The sequence below is a fragment of the Leptinotarsa decemlineata genome, unplaced genomic scaffold, assembly GCF_025532065.1.
Source record: "Leptinotarsa decemlineata unplaced genomic scaffold, Ldec_3_MD MMD2_tig00003335_RagTag_RagTag, whole genome shotgun sequence".
Lineage (NCBI taxonomy): Eukaryota > Metazoa > Arthropoda > Insecta > Coleoptera > Chrysomelidae > Leptinotarsa > Leptinotarsa decemlineata.
Genome location: NW_027412587.1, coordinates 5250449 through 5260395, shown reverse-complemented (window position 1 = coordinate 5260395; position 9947 = coordinate 5250449). Strand labels below are relative to the sequence as shown.

At 34.6% G+C, this 9947-nt stretch overlaps 1 long non-coding RNA gene across 1 annotated transcript; it reads right to left on the bottom strand.

The window, feature by feature from the left end:
• Positions 1-3736: 3736 nt before the first annotated feature.
• On the bottom strand, positions 3737-4591 carry LOC141483355 (uncharacterized). Its single transcript, XR_012466037.1, has 2 exons — positions 4072-4591; positions 3737-4012 (listed from the first exon to the last, which is right to left on the bottom strand). It is a non-coding gene; the product is annotated as an uncharacterized lncRNA (long non-coding RNA).
• Between the last annotated feature and the right edge of the window lie 5356 nt (positions 4592-9947).

Below are 9947 nucleotides of genomic sequence, written 5' to 3'. Positions count from 1 at the left end.
AGATGGTTTTTCATACATTTTTTCTTTCCTTGTACAGAAGTGGGCCAAATTGGACACTTTCAAAAAGAAACTCTTTTTGTCAAACTAGATAGGTGAAAACTTTTTTACTGTCAAAAATTTATTGTTGCTTTGAAAACATTTCCAAATCACTTTTTACGTAACATTTCAATGGTGTCAAAAACTCATTTTTTCAAATAAAATATCGAAAGTTAATGATGGAAAACTATTTTTTCAATGAGACACCCTGTATATTTCTGCATATTCCAAAATGTAGCATACTTGATGTTTTGCCAGAGTAATCTTGGAAATGCAGAACTTTCAGTTTTTTTCATGTAGACTTTGAAAAGCACATTTTGATCAAGTAGGCTTTGGACGATGGGGCAAAAATCAAAAATGACAACAGTATTTTGACCAAAATTGTTTGATAAATAATTAATATATTTGTTGATGATAATATTGGATGTATCTTTTTTTTGTCATACAACACGATGCATAAGGAATCCATCATCAATTATGTATGTTGCATTATCACAAAGTAATTGATAATTAATTGGCTCCAAGTATATATTTATGATTTCTTAGTTATTCTCATGCCAATATTATCAAATAGTGCTGTCGAATATGGACTTAATTCATATTGTAAACATTCACAGAGATTTTCCTCAAATTTTGTATTTAAACTAATTCGTTGAAATAGCATTAACGGATCGATGGGTACACCTGCCAGTGGAGGTCATTTGTATTATATATAGTAGATTTTACTAAGTTCCGGAACCTCTATAATATAAGTATATTTATCACAAAACGCCCAAGTAGAAGTTAGAAGTTTTGAGAAAACTTAAATACATTGATGAAAAGCAATAGAGTTGTCGCCTTATATGTATACGGTATGTGAGTGCATTCTACTCGCTTTCTCAGCGCTCTAGTCCGAAAACGGTTGACTTCACAGAAAAATACTTGATACTTTTTTTGTGGATAATCTTATGGGGGATAATTTTTATAATGACCTGTGAATGTGGATTTTTCACATCTTCATTAAAACGCCATAATGAAGGTGTATACCAAAAATCATCTCAGTGGGAATTTTTCCGCAGATTGAGGTTTAAAATACCTAAAATGACTGGATAATATTTGTAATAAAAAATACAGGTCTGCATTGAAAAAAAACAGTTGATGGTGGTCATGTTGACACGAAACGTTTCATGAAACAGCCTATTATGCTACCGGTGACTCTCAAATTTAAATCAATATGCACAATGAATGCCTTCTGAAAAACAACTACTTTCCCTTCAATACTACGATGGTCATTGAATTGTATCCGATAGATATGTGCAAGAAATCTCAAAAAGTTCAGTCCCATCCACCCAGTAGTAGCACCAAGTAAGGTGTCTTGCAAACATTTCTGCCTGATATGATTCAATATCCAGCGTGGTATAAGCCAAGGAAGTAGTTGCAAACCAACAGGCATTCACCAGAACCTACTGTATAGGTACGTAAAAAGAATTGAATTTTCCATTTCAAATTCCATTTCATAATTATCATCTTCTCAACAACTAAGAGATGGTTTTTCATACATTTTTTCTTTCCTTGTACAGAAGTGGGCCAAATTGGACACTTTCAAAAAGAAACTCTTTTTGTCAAACTAGATAGGTGAAAACTTTTTTACTGTCAAAAATTTATTGTTGCTTTGAAAACATTTCCAAATCACTTTTTACGTAACATTTCAATGGTGTCAAAAACTCATTTTTTCAAATAAAATATCGAAAGTTAATGATGGAAAACTATTTTTTCAATGAGACACCCTGTATATTTCTGCATATTCCAAAATGTAGCATACTTGATGTTTTGCCAGAGTAATCTTGGAAATGCAGAACTTTCAGTTTTTTTCATGTAGACTTTGAAAAGCACATTTTGATCAAGTAGGCTTTGGACGATGGGGCAATAAAACAGAATGCAAATCTTCACTGGTATTTGTCACATTTTGATTTAAGCAATAAAGACTCTCTTCAATTAGTGGTTTTTGTCCAATTTTCAAACACATTCGTAATGAAGTATGAGAATTAGAAAAAATGGAATATAATAGTCTGTTTTATATAAACCGGGGAAAATACAGAAGAAGCAAGCAATTTGTATCAATTTGCAATTGTCGCCAATTTTTTGGCTGCAAATTTCGGTAATAATTGGATAGTCAACCAAGGACCCAACCATTGGTCGGCCAGGTCACCAGACCTAACGCCTATGAACTTTCATTTTTGGGGAAGGTTGAAAGATGTTATTTCTTAATTGCCGAACAATTATAAGCAGCGGCAGTGATGCAAAGTTTTCCTTCTATCACTCCTATTGAACTAATTAAATTGGCAAAAAACGTTCAGAAAAGATGTCGCCTGTGTGTGAGAGAAGCTTGTAGACATTTCGAACACCTTCTCTGATGAAATGTATTGCATTGTTTGTTCTTTATCATTATTATCATTGTTGTTGAGGTTTCATTAATTAGTAGTGAATATAGTTCAAATTGTTATCACTTTTATTGAAACTATGCGTTTTAATTATTGTTGTGAAAAGCTTTCTCAACATTTAATAACTGCTACTGAACAATTTCTGTTTTATCGCCTCATCGTCCAAAGCAACAATTTTTGACAGGAAAAAAGTTACAGCAACTTTTCGAAAATGCACATTTTCGAAAAACATGCTGATATGTAGTTTTCACCATTGAGTTTGTCAAAAAATTTGACCCTCAGACACAGCCATCAATTTTAATCTATCTAGTTCAAAAACAGGAATTTCCTCTCAAGTGTCCAATTTGGTCCACTCTATACATTGAAATATCTTGAAATCGGTTGCTCCCAACATAACTGAGCGCCCCTATTGCCGATCTATCTGAAATCCACGCGAATCAGTGCGATAATGCGAGATGAGATGCAGAATCCTCTCCGGAGCAGCGTCTCGCAGAAATCGTACTAGCAAGGTCGTTTAGTCAACGACCGCATCAGCAACTTCCTTGAACTTGATAGAAAACTGGATTCTATCTGCATAAGTGGATTGTCCTCGCTGCGTTAAATATGCCGAGTGTAATGGGGGTATGAATAATACTGGGGAGATGATTCGGTGCGCTGCTTAGCATCTCGGGATGGGGGTAGCAGGAGATGTGACTGCCGACCTGATCCGGCTCCGCACGGGTACAACGCTGATACTAAATATATTACAGAATGTCTTTATATACAACGCTCACAGCTTTTTATCAGTATACAATACAAACACGTTTTCTTCAGAGGTTACCCTTGAAAAAGCGACATATAATTGGCCCGGTACCGCCGCAACCACTATATGTCCCTATATAAATATAACAGGACATATGTCCTGTTATATTTTTGAAAATATTCATTCAAATCACATGGTACCATATTGATCACTTTATGGACAGATAAGGTGAAGGATATATTAAAGAGAATTCTATAAACGCCCCTTTTTCGCCGCGGCTGGCGCCTCACTTATAATACTCAAAAATTCTTTTTTATTGCCCATCTGGAACATAAAACGAACCTACATACAAAATTTCAGCCTCCAAAAATATTTTGGTATGGGGAAACAGTGATGAAAAAATAATTTATTTCTGACCGGGATATTATAAGCTTATATCGTCATAGTTACGCTATCAATAAAGAGGGTCATAACTCCCTTGGGACATTATAGATTTCATAATTCCCCTCTACCTTTCACAAGTAAAAATGAATAGAAATGAAAACTGAACCATATTTTATTTATTCACGTCATTACAAATAATAAATGTACAATTTTGAAATAAATGAATATCATTAGGAGCGTCCTTTAGGAATCTGATAACATCTTTAGGAGATAAAACAGCAGACTTTTTCGGCTTATAACTCTTACTCTTCCGTTTCAAAAAAGCCTGTAGTTCATTGAACTTGGTGATATCTCGTTTCTCATGTATAGTCACCATCGATTTTAGCATTGACCATTTAGTCCATAAAGAATTCGGACTATACGTTTCTGACTGAAACGAATAAACACAATTACTACCAAATCTACCGAAAAACATAGAAAATTCCTTACCAGTTCTTGAAAATATGCCAGAAATACAGTTTCAGTGACATCTTTTGGCATAACATTTTTCCGTGTCAGCCAGTCCAGATATATCTTGTATTCTTTTTGGTATACGGCTTCACTTTTCGATGGAATTAATGATTCTCTTGCTTGTTCAGCTTTTTTCAAAATATCCTCCATTATATTTGGGGTAGAAAACACGTTTTCACCGCAAACACAGCTTGATAACGAAGTTCTGTTTATAAACAAGTAACATAGCAACAACCTAGCAACAAGAAAACTCTACTATAATCAACGGTATCTGATTCAAATATACCGGGATGGTAATGAATTGGTACATTATTCCGTTTCAAAAATGAACAAAATTTTATTGAAATCGGTCAGAAATAAAATTATCTATGTACCACGGGAATTAATGAGCCTTAATAACCTCAGGCAATTGCTGTCCCTCGGGCCAGAGGCCCTCGGGACGCAAACTTTGCCATCGGTAATTAAGGCCCTCCTAATTCCCTTGATACATAAATAACTATTAGTTTCATTGGTATGCCTTTTTCTCCCGTGACTGGCGTCCCAGTTGGAATATTCAAAAATCATTTTTTATTGCACATCTACACTGTACAACAAACCCACATATAAAACTTCAGCCTACGAAAATATACCGGTACGGATAAACAGTGATGAAAATATAATTTTTTCTGTGACGGGAAAACTTTGAAGAACTTTATACGAATGTAGAAGGGCAAACTTTTTAGTTTACTTCGATAAGTTATTCTTTTGACATCTGTTGAAGAAGTAAAGAAATGAATAATCAAAAAGGAATAACTTCCAATATATTAGAATTTTTTTGTCCATTTCTGAAGACGGAGGCAGATTTTGGCCTCCGAAACGTTAAGATAAGTATTGCATTATTCCTCAACCATTTTTTTGACAGGCAAAATTGTTAAATACAAGTTACTGATAAATAGAAGATTTTTCTTTGTGAAAAATACTTTGATTTTTACGCAGTAACTTATCGGGGTAAACTAAAAAGTTTGCCCTTCTTCACTTGTATAAAGTTCTCCATTATAATTTTTATATTTTTCAGATTGTTTAAGGTAACAAATACCCAAAAAAGGTCGATAATAAATTGACAGATATTTGAATTTCTATTGATTGGTTTCCTAGCAACGCTATAAGTTTAAAAATTCAAATTTCACATCGATAATTTTCTGACTTTAAAATATTGTAATAATATGTTTTTTTCAATATTAAATCGTCGTTTTTTCACAGAAAAAATTGTGTATTATACACGGGAAAAATATTAGATTTCGGCTCTCGGTTTTTTGTCTCCCTCCGCTTCGCGTCAGGAGACACAACCTCGAGCTAAAATCGAGCTATAATAAATAACTATCATTTTATGAACGCGCTTTTTTCCCCGTTGCTGGCGCCCCAGTTGATTCAAAAATCCTGTCTTATTGCATATCTACAACATAAACGAACCTTCATACAAAATTTCAGCCTCCGAAAAACCTCGGTTATTTTGTCAATAAAGTTCAGCAATATTTCGTATTTTCTATTTTTTCCCCGAATCAGTGAAAAATGTATTTTGAAGGCATCATGAATATTTTCAATGACGGAAATTATAGAAAATAGTGGAAACTAAATGAAAAATCCGAGCAGAGGGCGGTATACCTCTGTCAACACTTTAATCAGACACCCTGTCACCTTTATATTTTGTTATAGTGTTAACAAAAGGAAACGAAGAAATATAGCAAAAAACCAAAATCAAAAAACCGGCCGTCGGAGGCGGTACAAATCCACCAATATTTTTATTAGCGTCTCTGCTACCATATTTTGTTATAATGGTCACAACTTGAAATAAAGAAATATGGCAGAGGTGAAATAAAAAAACCGGTCATCGGGGGCGGTACAGATCCAGCAATATTTCCATTAGAGACTCTGCCACCTTCATATTCGTTATAGTGGTCACAGCTGGAAATAAAGAAATATGGCAGAGGTGAAATCAAAAAACCGGCCGTCGGGAGAGGTACAGGTCCAGCAATATTTTTATTAGAGATTCTGCCACCTTCATATTTTGTTATAATGGGCACAACTGGAAATGAGGAAATATAGCAGAGGTGAAATCAAAAAACCGGCCGTCGGGGGCGATACAGATCCAGCAATATTTTTATTAGACACTCTGCCACTTTCCTATTTTGCTATAGTGGTCACAACTGGATATAAATAAATGTCAGATCTGAAATCAAAAATCCGATGGTACAGATGGTCGGGGATGGTACAGATCCAGCAATACTTTTGTTAGAGGCCCAGTCACTTTCATATTTTGTTGTAGTTCATTGATTAAGTATAAAGAGAAATGGCAGATAGGAAATTAAAACCGGCACATGCAAAATAAATACAATATTATAAATATTGCTTGATCTGTACCGCCCCCGACGGCCAGTTTTTTGATTTCGCCTCTGACGTATTTCTTTGTTTCCATTTCTTAACACTATACCAAAACATGAAGGTGGCAGAGACTCTTATAAAAATATTGCTGAATGTGTACCACCTCCGACGGCCAGTTTTTGATTTCACCTATGCCATATTTCTTTATTTCCAGTTGTGGCAAACTATAACAGAATATGAAGGTGGCAGAGTCTCTAATGAAAATATTGGCTAATCTGTACCGCCCCCGACGGTCGGTGTTATTTAATTTCACCTCTGCCAAATTTCTTTATTTCCATTTCTTAACACTACAGCAAAATATGAAGGTGGCAAAGTCTCTAATAAAAATATTGTTGGATCTGTACCGCCTCCGACGGCCGGTGTTATTTGATTTCACCTCTGCCATATTTCTTTATTTCCATTTCTTAACATTGCACCAAAATATAAAGATGGCAGAGTCTCTAATAAAAATATTGCTTATCTGTACTGCCCCCGATGGCCGGTTTTTTGATTTCACATCTGCCATATTTCTTTATTTCCAGTTCTGACCACTATAACAAAATATGAAGGTGGCAGAGACTCTAATGAAAATATTGGTGGATTTTTACCACCTCCGACGGCCGGTTTTTTGATTTTGTCACTGCTATATTTCTTCGTTTCCTTTTGTTAATACTATAACAAAATATAAAGGTGGCAGGGTGTCTGATTAAAATATTGAGAGAGGTATACCGCCCCCTGCTCGGATTTTTCATTCAGTTTCCACTATTTTCTATAATTTCTGTCATTTCAAATATTCATGATGCCTTCAAATTACATTTTTCACTGTTTCGGGAAAGAGAATATGAAATAAGAAATACTGCTGAACTTTATTGCCAAAGTAACCGAGGTCTCCGAAAATATAGCGGTATGGAGAAACAGTGACGAACAGATAATTTTCATATGTAAAGGCACCTCTTTCAACCCCGCATGGGGCTCCCCAGTTTGAAAATTTGGTCTAAGACCCAAGAAGCACCTATATACCAAATTTTAGCTTCCTAGGACTTACCAGTAGGGAGAAACAGTTTTAGTCAGTGACCTTTGCATTAATAGACAGATAGATCTTTATTGTCTGAAATGAAATACAATTTGTCGACAAAGGGTGTCATGTTTATGAATATATAAAATGTTGTTTTTTTAAGACTATATAGTATTCACAAAAATACAGTGACGATTAAAATTAACAGAAAAGGAAAAACAATCAAAAAATATCAAAGATGAAAAAAAGTATACCAATATCAAAAAATATCAAAGATGAAAAAAAGTATACCAATATGTTGAAAAGAGAAATGAAAATTTCTATGTTTTTACCACTTTCATTTGTAACTAACGTTACTGCAGTTTCGTCCTATATGGACATTTTCAAACTTAAACAATAAACAAAGAATGATTCATTACATTCGCTAATATATACCATTCAGGTACCTGAATTTACAGTTCACAATGCGCATGTGCCAATTTAAAAACCAGAGAGTGAATTAAATCGATTTGGTCATTTAACAGGTTGCACCCGCAATGTTTATGCTTGTTAATTTCCAAGGATTCTAGATAATTGAGTTTGCAACCCTTCCTTGCATAGTGCAGAATTTCCGTATCGTTTAAATTCGGAAACTTGTGGTTGCATGCCAAGGAATGGTTTGAAAACGTCGAATCATTTTTTCCCAGTCTAAAGAACCTCTCATGTTCAGCATACCGTTTTTGGAAATTTTGTCCGCATTGTCCCACATAAACACTATTACACTCCGGACACTTAAGTTTATAAACTCCAGATTTTTCCAACTTGTCGACCTTATCTTTGGCATTGTAAAGAAAATGAGATAACCTGGCATGTGGTCTGAATGCTACTTCCACATTGTTTTTTCTGAAGAAACCTGCGATAATTTCTGTTCTTTTTCCAAAATGTATTAGCGTTACCCATTTCTTGATTTCTGGTTGTTTGACCTGAGGATATATTAATCTGCAAGTGAATTTCCGGCTTTGTTTCCTGACTAACTTCTGGATAGTATCTACGTTGAAACCGTTATTATGAACTATCTGTGTAATTGTATCAATTTCCCTAGCTAGATTGTCTGCAGACAAAGGCAGTGAGAATGCTTTGTGCAGCATTGAATTGTAGGCTGCTAATTTATGACTGTCTGGATGAAAAGAATCGCTTGGGATGGTGATGTCTGTATAGGTAGGTTTTCTGAAAACATTGAACTCGAATTTATTCTGATTGTGTGTAATGGCCAGGTCTAAGAAATTTATTTGTTTCTCTATCTCTGTTTCGATTGTGAACTGAATGTTGCTATTGAGATTGTTCATGAACGTCATGAATTGGTTCAGCTGTCGTGTAGTACCTCTGAAACAGGCAAGAATATCGTCTACATATCTGTACCAAAAATGAATATTTTTTTTACCCAGGTCGGAGTTTATTATCTTGGTCTCGAAGTTGTTCATAAATATGTCTGGTAAATGTGGACTAAGGGGTGAGCCCATTGGTAAACCTGAATCCTGTTTATAGAATTTGTTGTTGAACTGTAGGTAACTCTGATTCAGGCACACATCGAAAGCTGTTGAAACCTCAAAGGAAGTGATATGGTACAGTTCAACAACAAATTCTATAAACAGGATTCAGGTTTACCAATGGGCTCACCCCTTAGTCCACTTTTTGCAGACATATTTATGAACAACTTGGAGACCAAGATAGTAAACTCCGACCTGGGTAAAAAACATATTCATTTTTGGTACAGATATGTAAACGATATTCATGCCTGTTTCAGAGGTACTACACGACAGCTGAACCAATTCATGACATTCATGAACAATCTCAATAGCAACATTCAGTTCACACTCGAAACAGAGTTAGAGAAACAAATAAATTTCTTAGACCTGACCATTACACTCAATCAGAATAAATTCAATAGTTTCAATAAAATAGTTTGGTAACATAGATTGTAGGAAATCGTATTGTCTATAACATTGAATGTCTGTAGAAAGTGCAATTTTTTTCGATATTTTCTAGATGACTGCTGATATGGAAGGAGAAAAATTGTACATACTGCATTTCCAAATCTCACGAATTACCCTTGACAATATGCCAAAGAACTAAGAACTACCGGACCTTTTATAGAAATAAACCTGAATGAATGAACTCTGGGTGATATCTATATAATTTACGCAGAGTTGTCGCTTCGGCTTTTTACCTTCTTTTGGAAAAGTGAAAACCCAAAAATTTATTTTCAATATCCATCTAAAAAAAAAATTCTATTTTTTTTTTTGGAAAGAAAGTGTTTGGCTTTCTACTACTCCATCTGATACAAAAAAAGGGATGAGAGAATCTTCCAAAGAAAAGAAGGAAGTAATCAATTTGAAAATAAGTAACTCTATACATGAATGTGTAGATCATGCAAAGAAGTAACTTTCAGATACAAACTGAAAGA